Source organism: Topomyia yanbarensis, chromosome 2, assembly GCF_030247195.1.
Source record: "Topomyia yanbarensis strain Yona2022 chromosome 2, ASM3024719v1, whole genome shotgun sequence".
Taxonomy (NCBI): Eukaryota; Metazoa; Arthropoda; class Insecta; order Diptera; family Culicidae; genus Topomyia; species Topomyia yanbarensis.
The window spans coordinates 346,111,448-346,137,802 of NC_080671.1; the positions used below are offsets into that span (position 1 = coordinate 346,111,448).

General features: G+C 37.9%; 1 protein-coding gene across 15 annotated transcripts in view; it reads right to left on the reverse strand.

Moving 5' to 3' along the window:
* Positions 1 to 26,355, reverse strand: part of LOC131684155 (uncharacterized) — a 527,188-nt gene that overhangs the window by 443,963 nt on the left and 56,870 nt on the right. The gene's annotated exons all lie outside the window — the stretch shown is intronic.

Genomic DNA, 26,355 nt, shown 5'->3' on the forward strand with positions numbered 1-26,355 from the left:
TTTTCGGAACATTGCTAATTCAAATGGTAATTGGATGACCAAATCACATGCAAAATATGAGCTTTGTCCGATAGCTCTAGTTCGCCGACAAGAGGTTTCAAGTTTCTATAGTAATATATATGAAAACTCGAAAAGAAAAACTTAAAATCCAATAAAAAATTCACAGTAACTCTGCATACCTCAAAAGTTATGGTCGTGTAGCTTATTTTATAACGAACAGCTTTGTTGAAGATTGCATATTGATTGGAAGTTCCCCGACAAAGTTATTAAACTTTGAAGACCAACCGATTTTTTTTTAAATTTCCTATTCTAAGCATGTAAAAAGAGGCAACACATACCTTTATATGAGGATATGTTCTACCGCACAACCGGATCAATTTGCAGTCTTTGGCAATGTTGATCCTTACACCCTAAGCTATATATCTGCAGATTTTGGGAAGCACAAGATGATTCCGGCATTTTGTACTGAATTTATTGTTTCAATTTCATATATCCATTTTTCATATATTTTCACATACAAACTTGAAAACTCTTGTGAGTGAATTAGTTTTCGGAAAAAGCTCATATGTGACAAGTGGTATGTGAGGCCTTTTGATTTAACAGTGCTCCGAAAAAAAGTCAAAATTGTTGCCGGTCTAATATGTATATCTCGAGTACCATATGTTTAGGGCCTGAAACTGTCAAAATATACCTTGAATGGAAATACCGGACGAACGGTGTCCCGTCGAGTTCATCTGGTAACAGAAGAAAAACCTTCTCTTTGCTGCTGTGATATGTACTCAGCAAATAAAGGTCCATCCGATATTTTTCCTCTAAGTATCTCTTGCCATTTTTCATCGCCCTAATCCTATAATATTCGAGATCAAAACTTTTTAAAAATTCATTTGAATTTTGGAACAATCAGTCCACATAAGGATGTCTATTAAAATTGAGTTATCCCACGGAATCTAGGGTAGACGCCTCTATTCTTCTTTGACCGAAACGAAAAGTTGAGTACAACGCATCCTTATTCATCTTACCATTTGACCTAGTGCGTTTAACCCTAGAACGTGCCTTGGGGTACAAACGTACCCCACGCAATTGATTGCAATTTTCGCAGGTAAAAAGGCAAACAAAAGAAATGTATAATACATCATTTCCTTCGTTGTTTGCTTGCGAAAACAGCTGTGTAAGTGAATGTACGGAATTTACTGAATCAATGATACATAAATTGGTTTCAGCAAAAAAAATGAAAAAAACGCGATTTTGACTTCATTTACAAAAATTACTATAACTTTGCGAATTTCCAACCGAAAAAAAAAATGAAATGATTCTATCAGTTGAAAGAATGGTTTAGAAACAATATAAAATGGAAATATCGATTTTTGAAAAAGTGCAATTATTTGGAAGAGCGAAAATTTAAAAATCGGGTTTTGGAAAATACCACGAAAGGGGGTTGAAATCGAAAATATTTCTGACTGGTAATACATTGGTAACACGCAACGTTACTGTTACAGCAGTTACTGTGCGTATATTATACTTGCGAGCCATTTTTTTTGAAAAACAATAAAAAATAAAACCAATAAAATCTGCAAAAATGAGAACATTTTTTTCTACTTCAAAATTAAATTAAATTATTTTTTTAAAATTTTTATAGAGGTTTTAACTTTAGGATCATTCGCCTTTTCGGGTTAGAGAAATTTCTTTTGGAAAAATCTCTAAACCGAAACAACCGATATTTAAACTGGTATTGTCACAAGCAGCTTTGCCAATGTTCCAGATTTATCTGGAATCTTCCAGATTTTTACAAACTGAACAGACATTCGCTTAAGCCAGACACTTTACTAGATTTTTTTAATTTTCCCGGATTTTTCCAGATATTCTGAATTTTTTGTTACAACCCAGCGGGGATACCATTATGCCAGATTTTTTAAAGCTTCTAGCAAAAAGTCAAATCTCTTACTCTATCAGATTTTTTAAACTATAGAAGTAGTATCACACAAATTTTGGAAATCTGGGTCTTATTCGATAAATTCACGTTCTATGAAGACCAAAATGTATGCCAAATTTCGATGACTTTGAGGTCGCTGTCAAGTGACAGATTTTGCCAGATATTTTTAGTTGAACTGCCAGATTTTCTTCGAAAAATAGTGGCAACCCTGGTTACAAGTCACATTTCCACTGACAGCACGAAGCCTGACGAAACGCTAACGGCAACCGTACACTGGGGTACAAATGTACCCCACGCCAATTTTGACAGCTGCTTCCACGAAGGCTATAAGCAAACTGGCTATACAATCTTTTCCTACTCTAACTAGGAACTCTAAGGCTGTGAACCATTTGGTGAAATTTTTTAACTTTTAGTTAAAATCTGACATTTCGAAAGTTATATGCAAAATAACCCTACTCTGGAGCGTGGTTAAAATTGACAGAGCGATAGTTAAATATGACAGCTCTATGGTTAAAATTTTTCCCATGATGCAGAAAAAAAAGGTGGAAACATTTTCTGTACCTAATTGAGGTTTTCAATACAAAATTAATGAATAAAGATGGAAACGATATCATGTTGTGTTAAAATTTGTTTGGGTTATTTCGTGATGTGGATGTTTACTTTTCGTGGCTATGACTGTCATACTTAATGTAATAAGAAAAAAAAATTAATTTTAAAAATGTTTACACCTCTACCATCTTGTGGTCATCGCAGCTGTCAATTCTAAATAACCATCCATATGTCATCTTTTGAAATGGTTCGCTCTCTCGGTTAAATTTTTCCATTCAAGAGAAAATAACTTTCGAACTGTCAAATTTTAACTAAAAGTTAAAGAAAATCGCCAAATGGTTCACAGCCTAAATTGAATTATGGTTAGAGTTTCAGGTCAATAAATGCCGGATTCTCGTCTTCACACGGCTCCAAAGAAGGCGTGGGGTACATTTGTACCCCAGTGCATCGTTGTAGGGTTAATAGAGATAGTAGGCACTGCTCTAACTAATGTATTCAAATGGGTGGGATGACTAAAGAAGCTAAGATGAATTAGAGCACAGTTACCCTATGTACTTTATTTCTAAGCCGAACAATAAAACACCGCAGATCAATTTAACGGCAGCTAGAGTGCTTTCAATGTCATGGCGATATAGCTTCCATTCAGTCTGTTCCCAGCTGTAGCACCCCCATTCGATCCTCAGCACATGACCAGCATATCCGGCATTCCTTTCTTTTATCCACGATGGCATTTCCAACAGCGCCATTCAACCACGAGAAATAGAATTTCCTGTTCCCTTATCGGACCACTCGGGTAGTCGTCGCGAGACATTTTTTATATTCAAGTAGTGTAAGCTTAGAGATTGCATATCGGATCAGAATTCATTTTACAACGATTGAGATTAGTATAAAGAGCATTTGAACGTTGTTTCACTCTGGTCGGACGGTGCAGTCTTATAAACCAGATCATAGGCGTGCGCAGCTCGCTGAATAGGGGGGTTAGGTTACTGAAATACTAATTCTTTATATTGTTTTAGGATCGATTTCGTCACCTTCGCTTAATTTTTAAGTCCCTGGCTCGTTAAACTTGGTTTAAAAGTTGAAAGTGGAGGTGAAGTAATGGGCCCTTAGTGAGCTAACTGCATTTTTGACTTAGGAAACAAGCTGTTTTGGTCGATCTTTAAAACTACAAATACAAGTGGTATCCAAGGGGGAAAACAGATCAAAATGATAAGTTTAGCAAAAGCAAATAAACAAAATCCCCAGAGGCAAGATTAGCGTTGTCAGATGATTTCGTATAATATCGGTATAACTTTGAACAAAAAATAGGTATTTATCGATATGAACTTTATTTTTGCAAACCAGTGTTAATTGACAATTATTTTTGAATATATATTTTAGAAATTTTTAGGTTCAGTCGTAAGCGGTTGTTGAACTTGAGCCAGTATTTTGACAGAAACTAGACAGAATTCTAACCAAATGATGAAACATTATGACACTTTTCACAAAGATACACTCTAACGGCTTATTAATCATATTTGATATTAAGAAGTTTAATTATATACAAAATAGATATGCATCGGTATGAAAAATAAGAAATCGGTATTTTTAGAGACGTTATTGGTATATCGGTATTATGAAAAGAGATATAACTATAACTACTGGAGCAAAGCGCTACTGTCGGACTGAAACATAGGGTCTCGCACTAGCATATTAGATCCCATTATTTTGACATGTGTGTACCTGAGGCAATATATGTGTCAAACTAATGGAACAAGCATATGTAAGAGCGAGATAATAAACCATCAGTGTTAACAGCGGCATGCGACCTCTAATAGTTAAAAATCTCTTTTGTATTGGGTGTAAAAATTGGTATATATACCGTTAAATCGGTATATCTGGCAACGCTTTGGCCGATATTATTTGGCTGTACATGCGAAGTGGAAAAGCAACCTACCAAAAGTAGAGCACAATAGGGTCAAATAGGTATGAGGGTACAATAGATATAGGGTTGCTCATTAGAGTGGGACACGGTTATATGAAAAATTTTTTTTTTGCTCCAAGCAACTTTCTAAGTTTCGTTTGTGCCCTAGAATAACTGTGCAAATACTTAGCTCGATCGGTGAAACTATATTTTTGCGCCCGCGGTTTAAAGTTTACATGGGATTTCGCGTGGAATTTTAAAGAATTTTTTTCAAAGAGTCTCGAAGACCGCGAAACGACGCTTGTGAAAAAAGTTAGTAAGCAAAAACTGGCTGATACTGTGAAGATTGATGAAAATTTCAATTTTCATAGCATCACTGCTGTTGACGGTCGAATTATATATCAATCGTCAGAGCATCAATCGGTTTCTGCTTAATACATTTTTCCACAAACGGCAGATCGTTTCGTGGTCTTCGAGACTTTGTTTCTTTGTTAAATTTCCTATAAAACGATTTCATTTTATTTTCATTTCATTCATCATTCACATAACGATTTCATTTTAGGAGGCAATGGGCGTCTTCTGGAGAAATTATTTTGTGAAGGTCAATTTTCCTATATGAAATCCCATGTAAACTTTAAACAGTGAGCTCAAAAATAAAGTTTCACTTATCGAGCTAAGAATTTGCACAGTTGGCACTCAAAAAGTTGCTCGGAGCAGGGAGCACCCTAATGCTCATATTGCGTGAATTAGATACACGGTAGAGAACATCATTGACGACCGTCATTTCGCCTGTTAGCGTGGTTCAGCTATATTAGTTACAGCGTCGTTTTTGTTTTCGTTTGTTTGTTTTGTGAAAACGCATTGTGTTTCGTCATCAGTACGGTAATTTAATCAATGGAAAAAAGTCAACTGGGTTTTTTCTTACGTAAAAACTAATTTTGAACACGAGTTTTTTGTTGGGTTTTCGATATTTTTGTTTTTGAAAAAATGCGGCCATCAACATGAAACATTCGCTTGGGGGACTTTTCGTGCCGTTTGGGGACACTAGAGGTCACTATAATGCAAAATTTGAGTTATTTTGACAGGAAAATTGTGCGTAATTTCAACGAATTGAAAAGGACATAAAAAACAAACACAAACGAATTGAACAGGGACTAACAGAGCCTAGGAAGGATTGCCCACTATTCCATCATATACACCAGCTCTACATTAATTCCCTGAAACAGCGCTCACAAATACTAAGACAAACACATATACGGATAGACATACGACTAGCGCATAACAATTGTACAGTAGTACTAAAAACTACAATTGTTACAATACGACCACTGATAGGCTTTTACACTTACTTAATTAACATGTGCACGATGACGAAGTCGAACGATAAATCGACACACAATGGTCCCCACAGCGAGCCGCGCCCACCAACACTGCCATTAGACTGTGGTGCAATATATGAAAAAACTCAAAGCATAAAAAGGCCCATAAGTCCTCGCGGTCTCCTTGATGCATGATTGAGGCATAATTCAGTAACCATCTTAAAGCAGTTGTTTGTCAGAAGTTACTTAGCACTGATACACAAATATCCTTGATGATATTTGCAATAACGTCAAACCGGGAAGGGAATTAATAGATCGCTCGATTTTAATAAAAACACACAGTGCAATATAGTGCAAATCACCATCACTGTGGGTGTCATTTGAAAGGTGCTGGTCAGTAGCAATGAGGTATATATAGGTGTTGTAGAACACACGGTTTGCTAGTGTTGGCAACCAAAAATATGTAAACATTCCAGAAGCACAACGGGTCGACGTCATAGCGGTCACACGATTCAATGGGAGCGGAACGACCGCTATGACGAAAACAAGTCGATTTATACTGTGATCACTCACACCACTCATGTATGATTCATCTTACGAATACCAAAGTGCCATCTTCGCCAGACCTGTATATACGACATTGGGTCAGTAGATGACGGAAATTGATAATGGCCATTTTGAAATCTAAGATGACGACTTTCGCATAGCATAACTTTCGTAAGCTTTAAGAAAACATTGGGGTTCTTTTGAAAGGGGGAAGAAAGCAGATGAACAAAATCGATGTTTAAAGTCACTTTAAATGTCGAGATAACGACTTTCGCTTATCATCTGTTACCGTTCGGAATCTTCTACCCTATACTGTCCATGCAGGAGAAAAAGATAATCGTTTCGAAATATTAGGCTTAAGTGTTTGTTATAAAATTTATGGGCATGGGTTTCTTAAAAATAAATAATATTAAAATAATCTAAATATTAGTCAGAGGTATAAAATGCAATTAAATAACATGTCAATTAAAACGTACGTCACTAACGATCAATTTAAAATATATTGTACTAAATTTAGTTTGTGTGTACTAAAATTAAATATTTCTCTGCGAAGTTGGCACCAAAGTTTCAGTGCAAGGGCTTAATAATTCAGGAAATACGGAAACCGAAAGGGAGAGAGATAGCTACCTGATAAAGGGAGAGAAAGTAGTTATTAATGGTACGAAAAATGAGACAGCAAAAGACAGCAGACACACCACGTGTATCGAATATATCCCGACTCTCTCATCGTACAGCAGGATTCTTCAATCGCGACAATAACCTTGCTTTGGAGATCGCACACACAGGAAGAAATAACCCACCAGAACCACGCAGAGCGAGTATTTCCCCGCTATAAGGAAAGCCCTAGGAGAAAAGTCGGCCGGCTGTGAGTACACACACACTAGGTTAAGTGAATAAATGTACTAAAGTGAAGCGAAGTTAGTGACATTAATCATCCGAACTCTTGATCCTAAAGCAGGCCCCGGAGCCGACCCTGAAAGTCTTCGTGCTTTCACGATCGAGCTAGCCAGAGAAGAGACCGTGATAGTCCACCCCAGACGGTCCCCGTGGCTTGACCAGCAGCTAGGGGCTTTTCAAGGCTGGCCATCTACCAGCCAGGAACACATCCGTGAACGTATGCACCCAGTTTTTTACGCGGGGGATGCGTACCGCGTTAATTGGAAAATCTGCGTAAAAACCACTGTAATTCGAAAATCCGCATAAAAAACCCTTAGCAAAAGACTTAGAATATGTTTGAAATTTTTTTGCCCAAATATCGCAGTTAGCACGGTTCTTGCAAAAATATTCTAAGTCCTTCTTTGCAATAAACTTAGAAGAATTTTGGCAGCTTTTTTTGTGCGGATTTCGCAATTAACACGGTTTTTGCAAAACATATTCAAAGTCTTTTTGAATGCAAAAGACTTAGCAGATTTTCGGAAAGATGGAAGACACGGGTCTGGAAGACTCCATATGACCCGCACATCAACAATATGGGTATTTTCGGAATGGTCTTGACGAGTAGGAGACAAAGGTCGATGTTTCATTCTGAAATTATAGATGGCGACTCCCGCCTGAAAAATCTGGGCGATCATCCAAATCATACAACCATCCCGAAAATACTCATATTTGTTGGTATATAGCGAATTCCAGCTAAACCGGTAGTCGCCATCTTGGATTTTAAAATGGCGTTAAAAATCAATTTCTGGCTCCTACTCGTCAATACCATTCCGAAACTACCCACAATGATTGGGTTATAGCAAATTTTGCTAAACCAGAAGTCGCCATCTTGGATTTCAAAATGGAGTCAAACAGAAATATCTGACACATACTCGTCAAGATTATTCCGAAAATACGCATATCGCATGGGCTATAGTGAATTTCACTAAGCCGGAAGCCATCTTGAATTTCAAAATGGCATCAAAAATCAATTTATGGCACCTACTCGTCAAGTCCATTCCGTAAATAACCATATTGTTGAGGTGCGGGCCTTAAGGACCCATCTCTTCCATCTTTCCGAAAAATTTATAAATCTTTTGCATTCTAAAGGACTTAGAATATTTTTGGCAAAATCGTGTTAATTGTAAAATCCGCGCAAAAAAATTGCCAAAATTCTTCTAAGTTCCTTGCATTTAAAAGGACTTAGTATTTTTTCAGGAAAAGTCTAAGTTTTTTGCATTCAAAAGGACTTAGAATATTTAAAAAAACTGCGAGTTAATTGGAAAATCCGCGTAAAAACGCGTTAATTGGAATATCCGCGTAAAAACCGCTTTAATTCGAAAACCCGCGTGAAAAATCTCGCAAAAAACGCATAAAACACCTGAGTGTAGCTCTCGACAGATACTTGGTCTTCGAAATGGCGCCAATCATCAATTTCCATCACCTACTGACTATCACCTTTCATATGACACCCATATTGGTGATGGTTTTTACTGTTTTGTGTTAACCGATAATCGCTATCTTTGTTTTCAAAATCATCGACACTTTCAAAAAATTAAACCACATGATAAACAACATTATACGTGAATCCGACGATAGCTTAGTTCTATCACTAGGTTGGTGTCGGATTCTGATGAGACGGAGTCGAAACGCGAATTCCATAACTCTTGTAATACGTTGTATACCCTTGACGCGCAAATATAGTTTAAAAGAATTTTCACCTTAGTGGAGAAAATATAGTTTATACCTAAATTTATCTTCACTGCGGAGGAATATATCATCGTGTATATACTTTTATTATTCCCATCAATGATTGTTACGACATCAATCCATATAGCGTTTGATTGCCACGTTTCGGTCTAGCGGTGAAAGGTCCTGAAATGCTGACACGCCACAAAAAGCCAATATCGACGTATTTAGATACGATTGGAGCCACGCATGGGCTACGGTTCAAGGTCATGGGCGACGGTGGCAGTCGCATTAACCCAGCATATGTTATAGATGTAAGAGCACCGCTCTCATCGCCATTGTTGTTGGAGCTTGGTGCAGTGCCAGTTTGCCACTGTTCGACTCATCAATGATGCATACATCGTTTTCGACAGGCTTACAACAATGTTTGCACAGAAACATCAATTAGTTATGGAACGATGGGTGTGGGTATGGCGAGTTTCCTGGCGGTATCAGTAGGGGCCCGGTGACAATTGAGGCATTTCATTTCGCTGTGTTTCCGAGCGAACAGAGGCGAAATATTGAAGTAATTAGTTTCAGCCAATATTCGACGATGCGGAACGATCGGCTGTCATTGCAGTGTTTGTTTTGAAACGAAATTTAACCAAACTTAAATTGGAAATAACTCAATCAAGGTTAATACCAGCTGAATGTCGCTAGCGCACATTTGGTTAGTGATAGATGATTTGATTCTGCAAATGGCAACACAATAATAATCTTGGTGGGTTCGAGCTCAACATAGGTTGTGGAAAAGGATCTGGTTATATATTACTAACATTGCACCCAAGTGGTACTCGTTTTTAAGTTTTTTAGCATTGAACGTCCTTCACTGCACTATTAATAAAACGAAACCATGCAAACTTACCCGACCATGTTGGGATTTGATTTGTTTTTCATTTTCATTGCTTTGTGAAAGAAGTCAGCAATATTTGGTGAACTCATCTTTGTCACCTTAAAACCCAGTGTTAGTCAGGCAAAATAAATCTGAACCAGAGTAATAGTTAACTTAGACTTTTTAAATATTTTGTAAAGAATCAGTTAATTTCATAAAAAATGAAATTATGCTTCTTCCCACCAATCCCGGAGAAATTGATGTAAAATCCGGAGGCCCGGATATTGCTCCCGAAAACCGGAGTCTCCGGGTCAAAACTACTTTTACAGTAGTGTCAATGTACAATCGTGTTACTTTCCATACAAAGTCAATCATCAAAATTACAGAAAAATGAAATAATATTTTGATATCAGCACAGATAGCAGACGTTTAGACGAGAACAAAATTTCTTCAGAAACCTGTGTAAACTTTCAAACTGATAAACTTTGGAAATCCGTGTTTCACTATTGCCATATGCGCAACCGTTTGGTACACTTGTTTGACAGCTGCACTCTTACTGCATTGTATCGATCACTGCACCATCTACAAACGTTTGCAAAACGTGTTTCGGATGGCTGATTTATTCGGAATTTTAGTAGCAGGTATTTACACACGATTCAAATCTAGCTTAAACGTCTGTTAGCTGTGATATCAGCTTCTATTACAAATGATAATTGCCAAATAATATATCAAAGTTTGTTCTAATTTGGCTGCAATTATTTGTTTATTTATTTCAAACATCAAATTGAATACTTGCTTTGTTATCAAAAAGTAATTTCAACAACTCAACGAATTTTCAATTTACTTTCACTGATTGCACTAACAGAAATTCTGTTTGACATCACAAGGGACAATTTTTCAACACCACATATAAATTCTGCATCAAATTGTTGACACTATTTCAGCCAAGAATAGAACCACTGGGAACCTGCTCCTATATGCCGTAAAAGGCGACTAACAACCTGCTAGGAGTTCCTAGGTCAATGTATTGCTCCGTACCGAAGACTTAACGTGGACCTTAAAATTTTGCATCATAGCCTTTATCCATTCTGTATTGAGTGAATCACTGACATATAGTCACCTTTTCTGATTCGCCATTCCCGATTGTGTACCAACGTTGTAGGTTTCTTTTTCCTGAAATAAGAGCTGCCAGTTTTCCGGCTTTTGTGTCCTAAGTCCTTATTTAGTAACTCTAATCCTATCCTGCGACACTTGTGGATGAAGTAGAGAATTCCTCGGTCATAATAGTCACAAGTGTTGAAGTAACATTCCTTCCCATCCCAAAATAGACCTGCATGAGCGTGGCCATCTACATTATTGATCATACTATAATCACAGACCTACCAGACATGACACTGTGATCATCACTTCGAAATTCATTTCGCTTTGCACACTATCACCGCCTGGTGGCGATCTTTTGAACTCTACCATCTGTTTGACACTTTCATGTATTTGACATGGCGGTGCATTGGTATGCGTAAGTGATTATTATAGACCACAGAAACTAACAACAACCATTAATCAAATGGAAGAGGCGCCGAATTCCGAGAAATGTATAGATTTCTTTGCAGGAATCTACACTATGTGAGCAAGAAGGATTATCTATCATTAACACATAATGTGATGTTCCGTGCGCTGTAATGTGAACTATTCCCCACAAGTCAGTTTGTGAAGTTAGTGGAAAGTGCACAAACCATAGTGTTTTTGCTATTGAATTGAAATTGAAAAATAAAATATTTCCGCGCAATGCCCAGATTTGCCTTATTTGATTTGCAAGTGTAATTACAATTAACTATTATGAATATCATATTCCAATCTACTCTCATTTGACTTCTGCAGAAAAACATGATTAAATCAGTGCGCAACTTGCCATCGTCGTTACGGTACACTTAGATTCCCACTGTTTTCTCCTGACATTGCTCCCTAAACAATCTTCTCAAAAATTTACGCCCCCGTTTTCGTCATACTCACTTAAAGTCTTGATTTCAAGACGAACGATTATGAAAAGCAATTGTAGAACCCAAGTTTTATTCTTGTTTCAATCTAAAACTGTTTACTTGGCACAATAACAATAACGACAATAACAGCCGCTCAATAGTGTGCATTTGGGAATTCTTGTCAATCATGTCATATGGCTACGCGCCTCTTGCGGTGAGCACGGAAACTTGAAAAAGCCGTTAAATTTGTGCAGCACATTAGTGACCTCGAGTGTCATGTCTGGTAGGTTTGTGCTATAATCTTAGTCTCTTTAGGTTGCACGTTGAGTATGATCTACTACTCCCAAGTATCATACAATTGGTTTAATGTGTAATTTCAACGGGCTTTGATCAATCACGGGAAACTCACGGGCGGTCGACTAAGCTAAGCTAAGCTAACCACATATAAATTCTGCATTCTTGAATAACAGCGCGTATAGTACTGTACCCATATTGCTTCCTTGTGTGACGTCGGCCGAAGCCAACTGTTAAACTGCCATTCATTGCCTTTTGCCGGCCAATTCCTTGTTCCACGAAATGCATTTTCCCGTAAAATTATTACAACTCGAGCTCAACCCGTAAGGCCGTCCTAGCTTCTATATTGGAGTCGGTAATTGTAGGTAAACCATAGAAAACAAAATAAGAGAACAACTAGCACAAGTTCAAGTGTCGATTCAATCATATTGACCAAAGGTCTGCCTGTTGAGAAGCATTGTTTCTCATTCGTTGGCCAGTTGTTTAAAATCATATATCTTACTGCAGCTTTTGAAGGGTTGGTTTTTCAGGCTCAAACTAAGTTGAAATGCTTATAGGTTTCACACAAGTAAGTTACTTGGGACAATTGATCTTTGGTTTATACGTCAAAGATCTATGCCACCATTGCGAAAAAACTGAACGCTAAACTGAGCAGCGAATCCGTCTCCGAGAAGACCTCAAATGTCACCGAGAAGAGAACCTAATAGTAGTCTCAAACAACATCGTTTTCATCGACGATGAAACATATGCGAAAACCAATTTCAAATAAATCACGGGGCTCGAATTTTACAAAGCTATCAGTATCTAGCAGATTATAGTTGGTTTTTGCGGATGAATTATCGGTAAAAACATGACTAGGCAAAGGGAACTGTTCTGTGGCAAGAAAACATCAGCTGTCCCATGATGGTTCAAGCTGAATTCACCAAATTGTCCATAGTTCCGTCCAGTAGAGACGTATTGGACAACAATAAAGCGGAAAGCTGAATATGAAGAGAGCAGTCACCAGTGACACTGGTCGGATGAATAATTGGTGGAATTAGCTTGCCAAGGCCGCGACTGAAGAAGATGTGCAACAAAGTTTCTTGATGATTAGAAAAGAGTTGTTGTAGAAACTACCACATAATTTCAAATTTGTTTTGCTCAGAAAATTTGAAGGAATATGCAAATAATCTTGCAATTGTCTGTAGGTAAAATGTTTGTATTTGTTTTGCACACAATTATTTTCCCTTGATGGGAAATCAGTTATATGTCTAGGTACCTGAAATTGTCTAATTCGCTGATAATTACCTAGACATTTTCTACAACATGAGTATTATAACTGGTAGTTTTGCACTTCATCGATTACAACTAATCATGTATCCTGAAATGCCAGAATCTTTAAAATCAGTTGTCCAGTCTGCTCTAAGTCGGCCAGACAAGGATACTGGTACAGCGCCAAGTAACATATTTAATATTTTTGTTTAAACAAAGCAAAAATCAATGAGTTATATTCCTGCAATGTGGAACTATATCCTAGCGGTTGATGTTATGTATTGTCGTACCAATTCGCTTTCGTGGGTACAAGAACAGTAGGAGCTCGTGGGTACAAGAACAGCAGGAGTTGCCTGGGTCGGTTGAATGATCTTGCTTGAGGGCGGATAAGTTTCACTAGCATCAATATGCTAATTATGTGCTCTTCCTGGGACATCACACCCAGATATAGCATGGAGGGCCGGGCACCCAAAAGGCATGTGCAAATCTTGCCGCGGGAGCGACTGTTTCAAAAAATTACTCCCGTTTAACTCATTAGCAAAATATTGGCAATGAATTGTGAACACATACCATTTTTGCGCTGCTTTTATATATTGTACATACTTCTCTGTTGCATTAAATGACACTTTTACTATATACTACGAATTACTTAAGCTAACACTAGAGTTTCTAATACCTTTTTGTAGTGAATCTGTAGCGCGGTACTAACACCGACAGTTCCGGTAGTACCGAAAAATATCGATTATTAAATATTTCTGTTAATCAAGAAGAACTCCATACCTAGTGACAAAGAACGTTCTAGATCAGATTTTGTATGCTTAACAAGTATGTTTAATATGTCAGTTACTTTGAAACAATATTTCGCTTTTTACAAAAAAAATCTTCTTAAGTGGCACCTTATTTGATTCCGCGGTTTGGTGCACTTTTAGATTCAATTAGTTTTTGGCGGAACTACTTTCTTCGAACTCGAAGCTGGTAGAAACTCCACTCCATGTTCAACAGTAAATCAACAAAGCATCCTCAGTTTGCTAGATTGGATTCTCTCTTCTACCACATCTCGTGCACAATTCACTGTACAGCAGCCTTATGCTAAAGTGCGGTTTTTCTGATCCTCTTCTTTTTCTCAAGACACCACGTCTTCTTTTTACACTCGCCAGCACTATTCTCACCATTCGAAGCGATTCGTGTTGATCGTGCGTAAAATTATATACTAAATTGGTGTTCGGTCTTTTGTAGATAAATTTTAGCAAATCGAAACCACACGTGTCACCACAAACTAATTATGTCGGCACACAGCGAATAATGGAAACTAATCAAACTTCGTTTATGAAACATTCTCAAAAATCATATTTCCCATGCGTTGTAAATACAGTGAAAACCCATTTCTATCAGTCCCTTGGTGAATTTTAGGCTGATAAAACGGGGACATTGACAAGAAAAAGTGGGAGCACTGCCGAACCGCTCGGACGTGTTTTTCTGTTCGTCCGATATTTTCCAAAGTTTCCTTATAGTATATAATGTGTTTTACGGATAATCGAAGTCAATCATTCACATAGTCATTTCTTCTGTACAGTTAAGTGTTAATAGGTGTGAATGTCGTGAGAATAGATTGATTATACGTAGTGGTTTTTTCATCACATTCTGATAACTTTGCAATGCACGCGCGTGAATCTAGCCGCCAAAAATACACCCGCTCGTTCCGCGTAGCGCCATCTATAAATGACTAGTTGATGCAACGATTTTACTAATGATGGAAGTAAATTCTTGCCCCTCGATTAATTAGGATCAGGTGAAATTGTTTTATGTTATTTTTTCAATGCTTATATTTTTTCTCCAAATAATTTTCTTACTATAAATACGGGCTACACAAGGTAAGTTACTTTCATTTTGTACTGAAACGTTGTTGAATAAGCTCCTCATAAATAAGCTGTCCTACTGACCCAAACTCCTATTCCTGAAACATCTATGAACGTAGTATGGGTTCCCTGCACTTTCGCAAGTAGATGTTGACCTAACGTTCCTTCCCTTCCTCGACGATTGTAAGGACGTGGCCAGGTGTACACTGTGATGCTTTCCACTATGAAGAAAGTGCGTTAATCCCAAATGTTTTTACTTGCGACACGGTATGGTGGTTATCTTGTTAAATATTAGCTGATCATTATACAGACACCCACGATTTGTGCAATCGTATATGCTATGCTATGCTATGATAAAACGGGGACATTGACAAAATCGGGACATACATTTTTCTTTCTTTTTAAGAAACCGAAGTTCTTAAAACATTCTTCTATAATCCCTAGATATACCCTCATAACCTTTCCTGATTATTTTGCTTAAATTTCTCTTCGATCTAACAGTGCAAAATTAAAAAAAAAAAAATTTTAAATTTTTTTAGAGCCCATCAAACTATAAACTGTCAATTTTCATATGAGGCTGATAAAATCGTGTCAAAAAGCTGATAAAATGGGGGTAGATAAAATATGGGGGCTGATAAAATCGGGTGCTGATAAAATCGGGTGCTGATAAAATCGGGTCCTCACTGTACTTTGAAAAACAAGATTGTTGTAATTGTTTTCGACTCATGAGTTAAAATATTTCGCTTAGTATACCGGAAATTATCTATAACCATTAAACTTATAATACCACATTACTGGTCGATATTTTGAAATGAGCACTGATATAGAAAGGTTTAATCAGAGTAAAACTTTGAGGTGTGGTTAGTTTTCAGTTTGTAAGTTCGAGTTTTCAACTACACTCTATAAAAGCATGAATAGAGAGTCTGACAGAACAAACAGTTTTCTCTCCGCTCCGGAACTGTAATACCGCAAGGAAAAGGCAGTAATTACATTTACCGTACGTGAGTTCGTTATCCTTTCAAATTTTCGCTCATCGCAAGATATCCTATAAAAAATGGATGACGCTTCTGAGTGCCCTGTCTACAAACACTTCAGAATGTCCAGTGTGGATTGAGGAATCAAAGACAGATATTACAACAACTTTAATGTCGCGATTTGTGTGTACTTATACTGCGTCATTTTACTCGTGAGTGGCATGTTGATTTTCGCAAAATTTTTACTCTAGGTTAGATACATTCTTTATCAAAATTTTTGCATGGCACCGAAAATAGCGGTACTAATTTTTATGCATAACCGGTATATCACTTATTTTGGTGCTGCGCTAATGCAAATCTCTTTCTTAGTCAACGCGAGACAGAACACAACGTCCTGTATATGGGCAATATTGAGCTCGAAACTGATATTACGATACCCAAAATGGGTTGGGATTACCCGGATTGTCGATTCAGGTACTGTCGGTACCACAACTCAAACAATGCTGAAAAAATTGAAATTGTATTTGTTTCCAAACTTAATGAAATTGGCTTCACTTGGTTAAATAAAACTGTACATAGAAAGAGATAAACTGATCGCCTTGTTGATCATTTCAAAAACATTAACATATTGAAGTAGAGAAATGCAAATATCTTTTTACCAAAACAGCTTCTGATCGTGCTCCTCCCTCGAGCCGCCAGTGCTCTTAAGACACATGTCTTCAATTTAATCCCCCATTATAAAATTATACTTTGTTCTAAATTTTTGCACAAAGAGAAAAACATTATTAAAAAATCGATATCAAGAGATTCCAAAACCGACCACGAGGAGCACCGCACCGTCAAAAAGAATCGTACCGATTCAAAATTGACGGTGCTTTACCCATCAAGCGTTTGATTCTGTCGGAGGAAACGAGAATCCACCGAAATGACCTTCATATGTTTTCTACAATATCATTTCTATTTATTAAAAATATGATAAAACCTACCTATTTAGTATTATGTGAAGACACAACTGTTCACTAATTCATCGTGAAAAAGGCCTCACTTCAAAGAGATGGATATTTCGTAGAGCGCGCAAAAAAAAGAAACAGAAATAATCAGTTTCTTCCTACGGCTTTTCCGGACCCAAAACGGATATTGTTCGTAAGTTGTGGCCGTCTGGAATGGTTCGCATTGGTACCGCAACCGTGCAGTGCCGAGAATAGCCCTAGCTACCGGTAGCTACTGTCTCGCCGCGACTGACTACCACAGCTAGGGAGTAGAGTGGGGAAAGCTCTCCACAAGAAATAGCACCCCAATTCTACACGTGGTGGGGGCTGCCCAGTATGTACGTCTACATAAGGCGATATGAATCTAGTGGGCTATTTGGTGAGCTGGTGGTTATTCGATCGAAGTTTTCCCATTTGTTGAGCTAGACGGAGCGAAACCTCGTCGAAACTGAGTATGCAATTCGAATGTAACCCATCGTAACTATGAAGCGCATATTAAGAATAATAACAGCATAATGAAACTGCTTCTGGAACGTATTATAAAAAGCTCTGTTTTGGGTTAACCGATACTGTAAATTCAATAGGTAAACAATTTAACGGTCCATTTGTTAATGGTAGGAGTGGAGTTGCTTGTACATTAAGAATAATTAGCTGTAAATACCACAATCGTTTCAGCACCCAATTAGTCAAAGCGATAAACATCCATTTTGAACAGCATGCAATTTTTCACTTCACGTGGAAAGAAAATCATCATCAGCACAGTAATGTGTTAACCAGTTATATTACACAAACTGCAGTCGGATTTTTTACTCCCTCTGTACATCAAATAGCTCCAATTAGTCGTCTTCGAATTAAGGCGACACGCTTAATTGTAAAATGTGTTCTATTCTTTTTCTCTCATTCATTTCCATTTAATTTCCATATTACCCTCTTGGTCTAGATTTTTATTGCTACTATAACAGCCTATGTAGTACAAATCTGTGCTGGAGTCTAAGTCTGACACACGTAGTTAGGTGCGATATAATTACAAATACAAAAAATGCGGTCAGTGGTATAATTATTCAATCACAGTTCGTTGACCCAAATCGAACAGTCAAATTAGCCATTCGGATGTTTTTGTTGTTTGCTGTATACTTTCTTTATTTTCCACAAGTTCTTAGGAAGGTGCCTCGCCGGTCGGTTCACATTTGTTCTTGATTATATCCTTATGGGCGGTTGCGTATTTTTCTATGGATTGCCGTAGTCCAATAACATACTTTTAATAGCGATCTTTTGTTAAGATTTCAGCATTCCTAACAAGGATTGCTACCATCTATCAGTTAACAAAGAATTTTACTTTCCAAAGTAATAACAGATAAACTCAATAATTAGCTGGCCAACGCAGTTTACAAATAGGGTTGGGAGTACCGGTTTTATCGGCAGAACCGTCCAAATATTCTATCGTGGGATTGCTATTATCTCATGCATTTCGAAATTATTAGTATGAGCATAACGACAGTACAATTAATCGCTAACTGGAAGAACGACCATTTTGTTTTCAACAGATGGAGATGGCTTTTGGTCACGGTTTTCGAAAAAAAATTTTATTTTGTCTATCGCCAAAAAGTCAAAATAAATGACGGCACCGGTGGTTGAGTGGTAAGCGTGACCACCACTCATTCCAGTTGGTCTGGGTTCAATCCCAACCGGTGTCGTTGAGATTTTACAATTTACAATTTAGGATTACCAGGGGTTGCACACTGAAAGATGTTTCGCTATTCCCAAACCTAATTATCTACTGATGCCCTGTGCAACTTCAGCTAGTCCAGATCGATAAGGAATTAGCAGCCAGGGGTGATCGCACAAGCTCAAGCTCAATCTCTATCGCCAATATAGACAAAATAGAATATTTGCTAAAACCGTGACCAAAAGCGATCTTCATCTGTTGAGTACAATTAGTAGTTGCTACTCCGTGAATGACCAAAAGAAGCAGAATTGCACAAAGAATCAGCGAATAAAGCTTGGGAATAGCTTTTCATCCTCAATGTGCACGTTCCGAGAGTTCTGTATACTGCAGTGTCAATCATCAGGGAAGGAAGGGAATGTTAGTGTACAACCGTTGTTATGGAGAACGTGTATACCTCTGCATCTCCACGGTTTTCACGGGAAGGAGTTTTTCTTAGTACGACGAGATACCGAGTTACATAGATCTGGATCCACATTGATAAGGGATATAATCTATGCAACTCCTAGAATGGTATTATGTTACCAGAAATTTTTAGTAGACCATCATTAGTCGTATAAATTGTGAATATCTCGGTATGTAACATGTGCAACTTAAACTCTGGACAGCCGCCTATCGGGAGTGTGGCTTATATTTAATAAACCGTCAAAAAGGCAACACAAAATTGTGACTTCAAGAAGCATCATTCCTAAGACCCAATGAAATGAAATGCCTCTTTTTTGTCGTTTTATCAGTAAGATAATTGAAAGCCCGAAAACGCTCGATCATTTGTATTTCAAATTACACGTTCATTGAAACTATAGAACTGTAACTAGCCGGCCCTTTGAGACCCCTTGCCTTTTTGAGGGTTAATCAGATATTTTTCAACGGGCAGGCGATCAATTTTATTTTTTCTAGTTTCAAAATTCGACTGATGTTACAATAAAATATGATTTGATACGATTATCCTAACTGCCCCTCGGTATCTGTCATAATACAAAGGTTGTTAAAAACCACGTTTGGATGCAGCCCAAGAGCGAACGCTGTGCTTTATCCAATTTATCGACAGTGGTACAACTGGCTCTGGACCAACAAAATCAGTCGCAGCACCAGCTCCAGCCAATTTGTCGGCCCATTTATTTCCAGTAATACCGGAATGACTGGGTACCCATAGAAGGTAGATAGTATGTAAAATGCTAAGTTCTTCGACTTGACTTCGACAGGCGATTATAAATTTCGATCTCGAATCTGCCGAACTATATGCTATATCACGTCAGCCTGACTATCAGAGCAAATGTAAATTCTTTTACCGCAAATTCCCTGTTGAAGTGCAGATTGTACGACACACAGAATCGCGAAGATTTCTGCTTGGAATACGATACAGTATCTACCAAGCAAATGAGATTGGTTAATTCTCATTTCACGGCAGTAGACACCAGCACTGGCTTGGCCCTCCAACAAAGAACCGCCTTGTTTTAATGTGTTTTAAAAGTTGATGAATAGGGGGACCCGGGGCTATTAAGACAGTGGGGGTAATTCGGACCCCCTCGATTTCTCAGAAAATCGTAAGACTTTCTGACTGTGGTAAATACATATTCGTGAAACCGTTATTCTTAATCGTTAATTTTGAGAACAGAATCTAATTATTTAGTTTTTTTTAGAAAGGAGATACAACGTGTTTCATTTTTTACCATCCTCAAAACAAAAATCACTATAATGCTAAAACTGTGATTAAAGCAGCAAACTAAAGTGAAAAAAATAAAGGTATGTATTTTAGAAAGCTTGAGGCTCTTATTTTCTGGAATGATTTTTGTTTGGGTGAAAACACATATTTTCAAGACGCGCAGTTAGATTGCACGTGGAAGGTGATCCCCGATCCCTACGGTAGCGATCATTTGCCTGTCCTGATTTCAATTGCTAACGGTTCAAGACCATCAGAAACTATCAATGTCTCGTATGACCTCACACAGAACATCGATTGGAAGAGTTACGCGACCGCGATATCCGCTAAAATCGAATCCACTCAAGAACTTCCTCCGGAGGAAGAATACAGGTTTTTGGCTGGCTTGATTCTCGACAGCACGAATCAAGCGCAGACTAAAGCGGTACCCGGCGCGAATACCCATGGACGGTCTCTCACCCCGTGGCGAGAAAAAGAGTACTCAGAGCTGTACGCAGAAAAATCCACTACATATAAGACCTTTCGGGATGACGCTTTACCCGCTAGCTATCAACAGTACGCGTCGTTAAAAAGGCGCATGAAGAGTCTAATGAAAGCCAAAAAACGCAGTTATTGGCGCCGGTTCCTCGACGGGTTAACGAGAGAAATAGCGATGAGCACTCTTTGGGGAACGGCTCGACGTATGCGTAACCGAAACAGTACCAACGAGAACGTGGAATATTCAAACCACTGGATATTCGCTTTCGCCAAGAAGATCTGTCCGGACTCTGTCCCGGCACAGAATACGAACCGCGCCGCGTCTCCTTACGATACCGCGAACGAAAAACGAACCATTACACGCTGGATGCACATCTGCGGCGTATTGGGCTCGTGGATAGTGGTATCTGCGCTTGTGGCGACGGCTATCACGACATCGAGCACATTGTTTGGGCGTGCACCGAGTGCAGTTCCGCCAGGTCTCGGTTAATTGATACCCTACGGGCCCGAGAAAGGCTAACCAACGTTCCGGTTCGAGATGTGCTGGCAAGCCGCGATCTCCTCTATATGTTCTTCGTTTACACCTTCTTAAAAACCATCAATAGACAAATTTAACTGCCCCTTCTTATTTCCTATCATTCTCAGAAACGCTCCATACACCCACCAAGGTTTGATGCGATTCCAAGGCGACACAACACATCTATGTCGAATGAGCCAACAAATACGGGACCTACAGTACGAACATCACACGCGCAACTCGAAGTGTTGCCAATTCACATCCGAGCCGTACAACGAAATCGAAACCTCTGCCGTCTTGAGGAGGACCACTCAGTGTCTCAGTACATGATTCTTCCTGATGAAGGCCACCCGAGTCTGTAATCTATGCCGTTGATCTCTTGATACCTGAAACTGAAAGTTTATAATTTTCTCCCCCTGTCATCTTTGTCCACCCTCCCTCCCCTGACTCTTATACCCAAAAGTATTATCACCCCCCCCCCCCCGCCCCCCAAACATCGTTCTCGTTGAAAATGCCCAACTTTACCACCACATAAAACCAACTCTAATTAATCTCCCCAAATCTTTACAAAATTCAATCGCGCCCTTTAGTGATTCCTACTTTTAAGATAGTAATTAAATTGACCCCCTTAGTTAAAAATTATTTGCTCCAATAATCTCCCTGCTTAAAATGTCAAACCATATTGCCATAAAAACTAAATGACCCCTCTAATGTTACGAAAATTAAATTACCCCCTTGGGAGTAGTATAAGATAGCTATAAAATCTCGTTAGTTTCATAAAAAGATCAATATGTAATCCCCTAGTTTTAAGTAATTTAAAATGTAAAACAAAACAAAATTGGCACCTTTAAGCTAACGCAAACGTGCCTTATCAAATAAACGAATTGAATAAAAAATAAATAAAAATTAATAGATGTACAACAAAAACAGACTAATGATGATGATGGTCCCACCTCATACCCCCACAAAGGTGTGAGCTGAACGATTTATCTAAAAGATAATTAATATTTTGATCCATAACAAAACCAGTTAACAAAAAGAAACGGACTGGTTCAATTTGCAGACATAGCCTTTCCTTCAAAAGAACGTAACCAGATATATTTCGAATAATCCGCCAACAACCAGGGTCCATCAAGAAAATTTCCATTCCGGGAAGATACTTGATAGAATCGGGAATTGAACCCAATAGCTTCCATTTCCGATAATTCTCTGTAAGACTCCTCCCGCCTGACCAAGACATCGGTACTACCACCTGCTAAGGTGAGCAGTGACGAGCCTAGTGGCAGTGCAGAGTCCGGTTGAGTTATATCATCCACATCAGACCCCTTTATTGAAAGTTTCCTACCATTAACCCAAGGCAATCAAGGGATACTCCTATCCGAGAACATCCTTGATTGATCAGGAATTGAACCCGATATCTAGTAGTTATCAGAAGGAGTCATCAAGCCCCATACTCAACGAGCTAACTCCGTTATTACCACTATCGCAGCAATAACCGAAATTAACTCTATTGTCGAGCAAAGTCAACACAACTCCATCATCAAATCAGACCCTGAACACAACAAAAGTCTAAAAGCTTCGATTCAACCCGATGAGCTTTTAGTGCTGGTCACCATGTTCGATTTCAAGTTAGTCTCTATCTGCTTAGCGCGCGCGTGGCTCAGACTTTTGTAGACATCTCATTATTTTTTAATAGCTTTAATAAACAAGTAACAAAAATCCATCATCATCATAGCGAATATAATAACTTAGTGTGACTAAATGCAAATAATAGAAGAGAAAAAAAATACAATCTTCGTGGTATTACATAGTTATTCAAATAACTCCAAAATATAAAAATTCAAAAAATCTGTCTACAAAGCAGATTTTACGTGTGAAATACATAGTGTTTTGAACTCCGCTAATGTTGCTGCACGTTTAATATGCCTAGGCATCGAATTGAAAAAACTTATTCCTTTGTACAACAAGGAGTTCTGTGATCTACTAAATAAAAAGTTTGGTGTTCTTGCATCCGACGCGTTTCTAGTGTTGTACCTATGCAAATCACTTCCTCTTTCAATTCGATCACACAAATATCGAGGCAGCATTCCATTAATAATTTTAAAAATGAACACCATTGTTAAGTAATAAATTCTTTGCTTCACAGAGAGCCATTGTAATGCGCTTAGCATGAAACTAGAGGAAGTGTATCTGTTACATTTTAAAATTAATCGCATGGTTCTATTTTGCAATCGCTGTAACCTCAATATTTGTGTTTGATTGGCAAGAAACAAAATGGATGGGCAGAAGTCAATATGTGGTGAAACAATAGATTTATATAATAAAATTTTACTACTAATTGTTAAATCATTTTTCAGACGACACAATATACCATACTTTTTAGCAATCTTTTTGATGACATTGTCGATGTGAGACTTAAAGGTTAACTTGTCATCAATGATTATTCCAAGATATTTTAATTCACTAACGCGATCAATAGTCTCACCATTTATTTCAACGTTAACGTCAGGCCTATTATTAGCCGAAGAGATAATCATATATTTAGTTTTAGCAACATTTAACTTTAATTGTTTAAATTTTAACCAACGAGCAAGGGAATGCAAATCTTCGTTCAAATGCGCCACGGCTTCATCTATATCCTTAGCTGCAATGAACAGAACAGTGTCGTCAGCAAACAAATTTAAGTCACAAAATCGTAAAACTCGCCTAATGTCATTTATATACATAATAAATAAAATAGGACCTAAGACACTACCTTGCGGCACTCCAAGAGGATTGCCGAGAGGACTAGATACAAAATCGTTGAAACTAGTTTTCTGAGTTCTATCACATAAATAGTTTTCAAACCACTTATGTGCTATCCCTCCGATACCAAATCGCTCTAAAGTTTTCAAAAGTAACGGTCTCGAAATTGTCTCAAAAGCGCGTTTCAGATCCAAAAATACAGCAAAAATAGTCTCTTTAACCTCGATTTTCTCTTTCCATTTTGCTAACACTAGGTTCAAAGCGGTTTCGCAAGAGTGTCCCTCTCGGTATCCCGATTGCTCCGGAATTAGCAAATTATTATTATTCAAATAACTCATCAGCTGGCCCTTAACAACAAGTTCTAAAATTTTCTCTAATGTGTGCAACATGTTAATGGGGCGGTACTCTTCGGCTTTATCCGTCCCAGTAACTTTGGGAATAGGAATCACAAGTGATTCCTTCCAAACTGTCGGCACGTGCCCAATTGGTAGCGATTCATTTACAAGGTCCAGCAGATCGTGTCCGATGACATGAAAGCAATCCTGTATCACTTTTGCGTTTACATTATCGATACCAGCCGATTTTCCCAAAGAAAAACAAATATCTTTCAATTGTTCAAAAGTGATTGGGTGAAATCCATCAAATCTACAGTTAATATTAATCGGCTGTGTTATTTCCGCAGGTTCACTGACCAGCTCAATACTTTGATTGATCAGTTGGACACTGTTAACGAAATAACTGTTCAATTTTTCAGCTATTATTTGCTCAGATTGTTCTTCTACCCCGTTAAAAGTTATGGACTGCGAGGAACTAGGTTTAGGTTTAATTAAATTCTTTAGGATTTTCCATAACTCTTTGCTGTTGTTTTGATGTTGATCGATCTTCCTTTGAATGTACTCACATTTGGTCTTTTTCAAAGCTCGTGAATAAATATTTCGCGCGTGTGTGTACCCATTCCAAAGACGTTCACTATTAGTTCTGCAAAATTTCTTGTACTTTTTATCCCTTTTACGTTTCAGGCGCAAAAGATCTAAAGAGTACCAGCTGTTCGAGTTATTTAAATTAACATACTTTTGAGAAACTAAACTATTTGTACACTCTTTTAACACATTAGTTAGAACAGCTGCCTTGTTATCCAAATTTCCATTCAATTCCGTAAAATCCAGGCTTCTCGAAACCAGTTGATACATGGCTTGTTTCGAATATCTTTTCCAGCACTTAATTTTAACTTTATCCTCCTCACGGTTTGGTTCATTCTCCAGTAAAATTGAAATTGTCTCATGATCTGAAATTTTACAATCGGCCTCTACATACGAATAAACCCCATCAAAATTGGAATACACGTGATCTATCAATGTTCTACTGTGTCTGGAAATTCTTGTAAACTCACTAACCGTTTGCTTGAAATTGAAAAACTCAGCCAACTGCTTCAACTGATTCGAATTTTGATCGTTGAGCCAATCAATATTGAAATCGCCCGAAATTACATTAAGTTTGCTTAAATCAACGAAATTCTCCCACCAGTTTTCTAAAATTTCTAAAAATCGTCGATCGCTAGAACTAGGAGAATGGTATACTACTGCAAAGTTTCCCATCTGCATGCCTCTTTCAACTGATATACCCAAGAACCAATTATTATCAACTGCTTCGTTTAACCGAACGTTGAATTTAATCGATTCTTTGGCGTAAATAGCAACTCCACCGGTATGTCTGGAATGAGATAGGCAAAAAGCAACTTTATAACCCGGAATGCTATACTGATCAAATGCATCAGCATCAACAATATGTGTTTCTGATAGAAAAACCAACAATGGACGTGTGTTTTCTACAAGATGTCGCATTGCAACAAAGTTTGTAGACAACCCAGCTATATTTAAACATAATATTTCAGACAGCCTCCCGTTTGTTAGTTGCTATTCACTCAACAAAACGTTGCTTTTTTTAGATTCTAGCAGTCTCCGATATACTGAACACTGCTTACTAAATGCCGCATGGTTTACGTCCAAATTCATTTTGCGTTCACTATTCTTTTTTATACAATTTACACATTTAAAATCAGTTGACGAGCATTCAGATGTTCTATGTGCTCCATTACATCTGGAGCATGTTTCTTTATTAACGCATCCCGTACTCTTATGACCATATTCTCCACAGTTGAAGCAGCGCAGCAC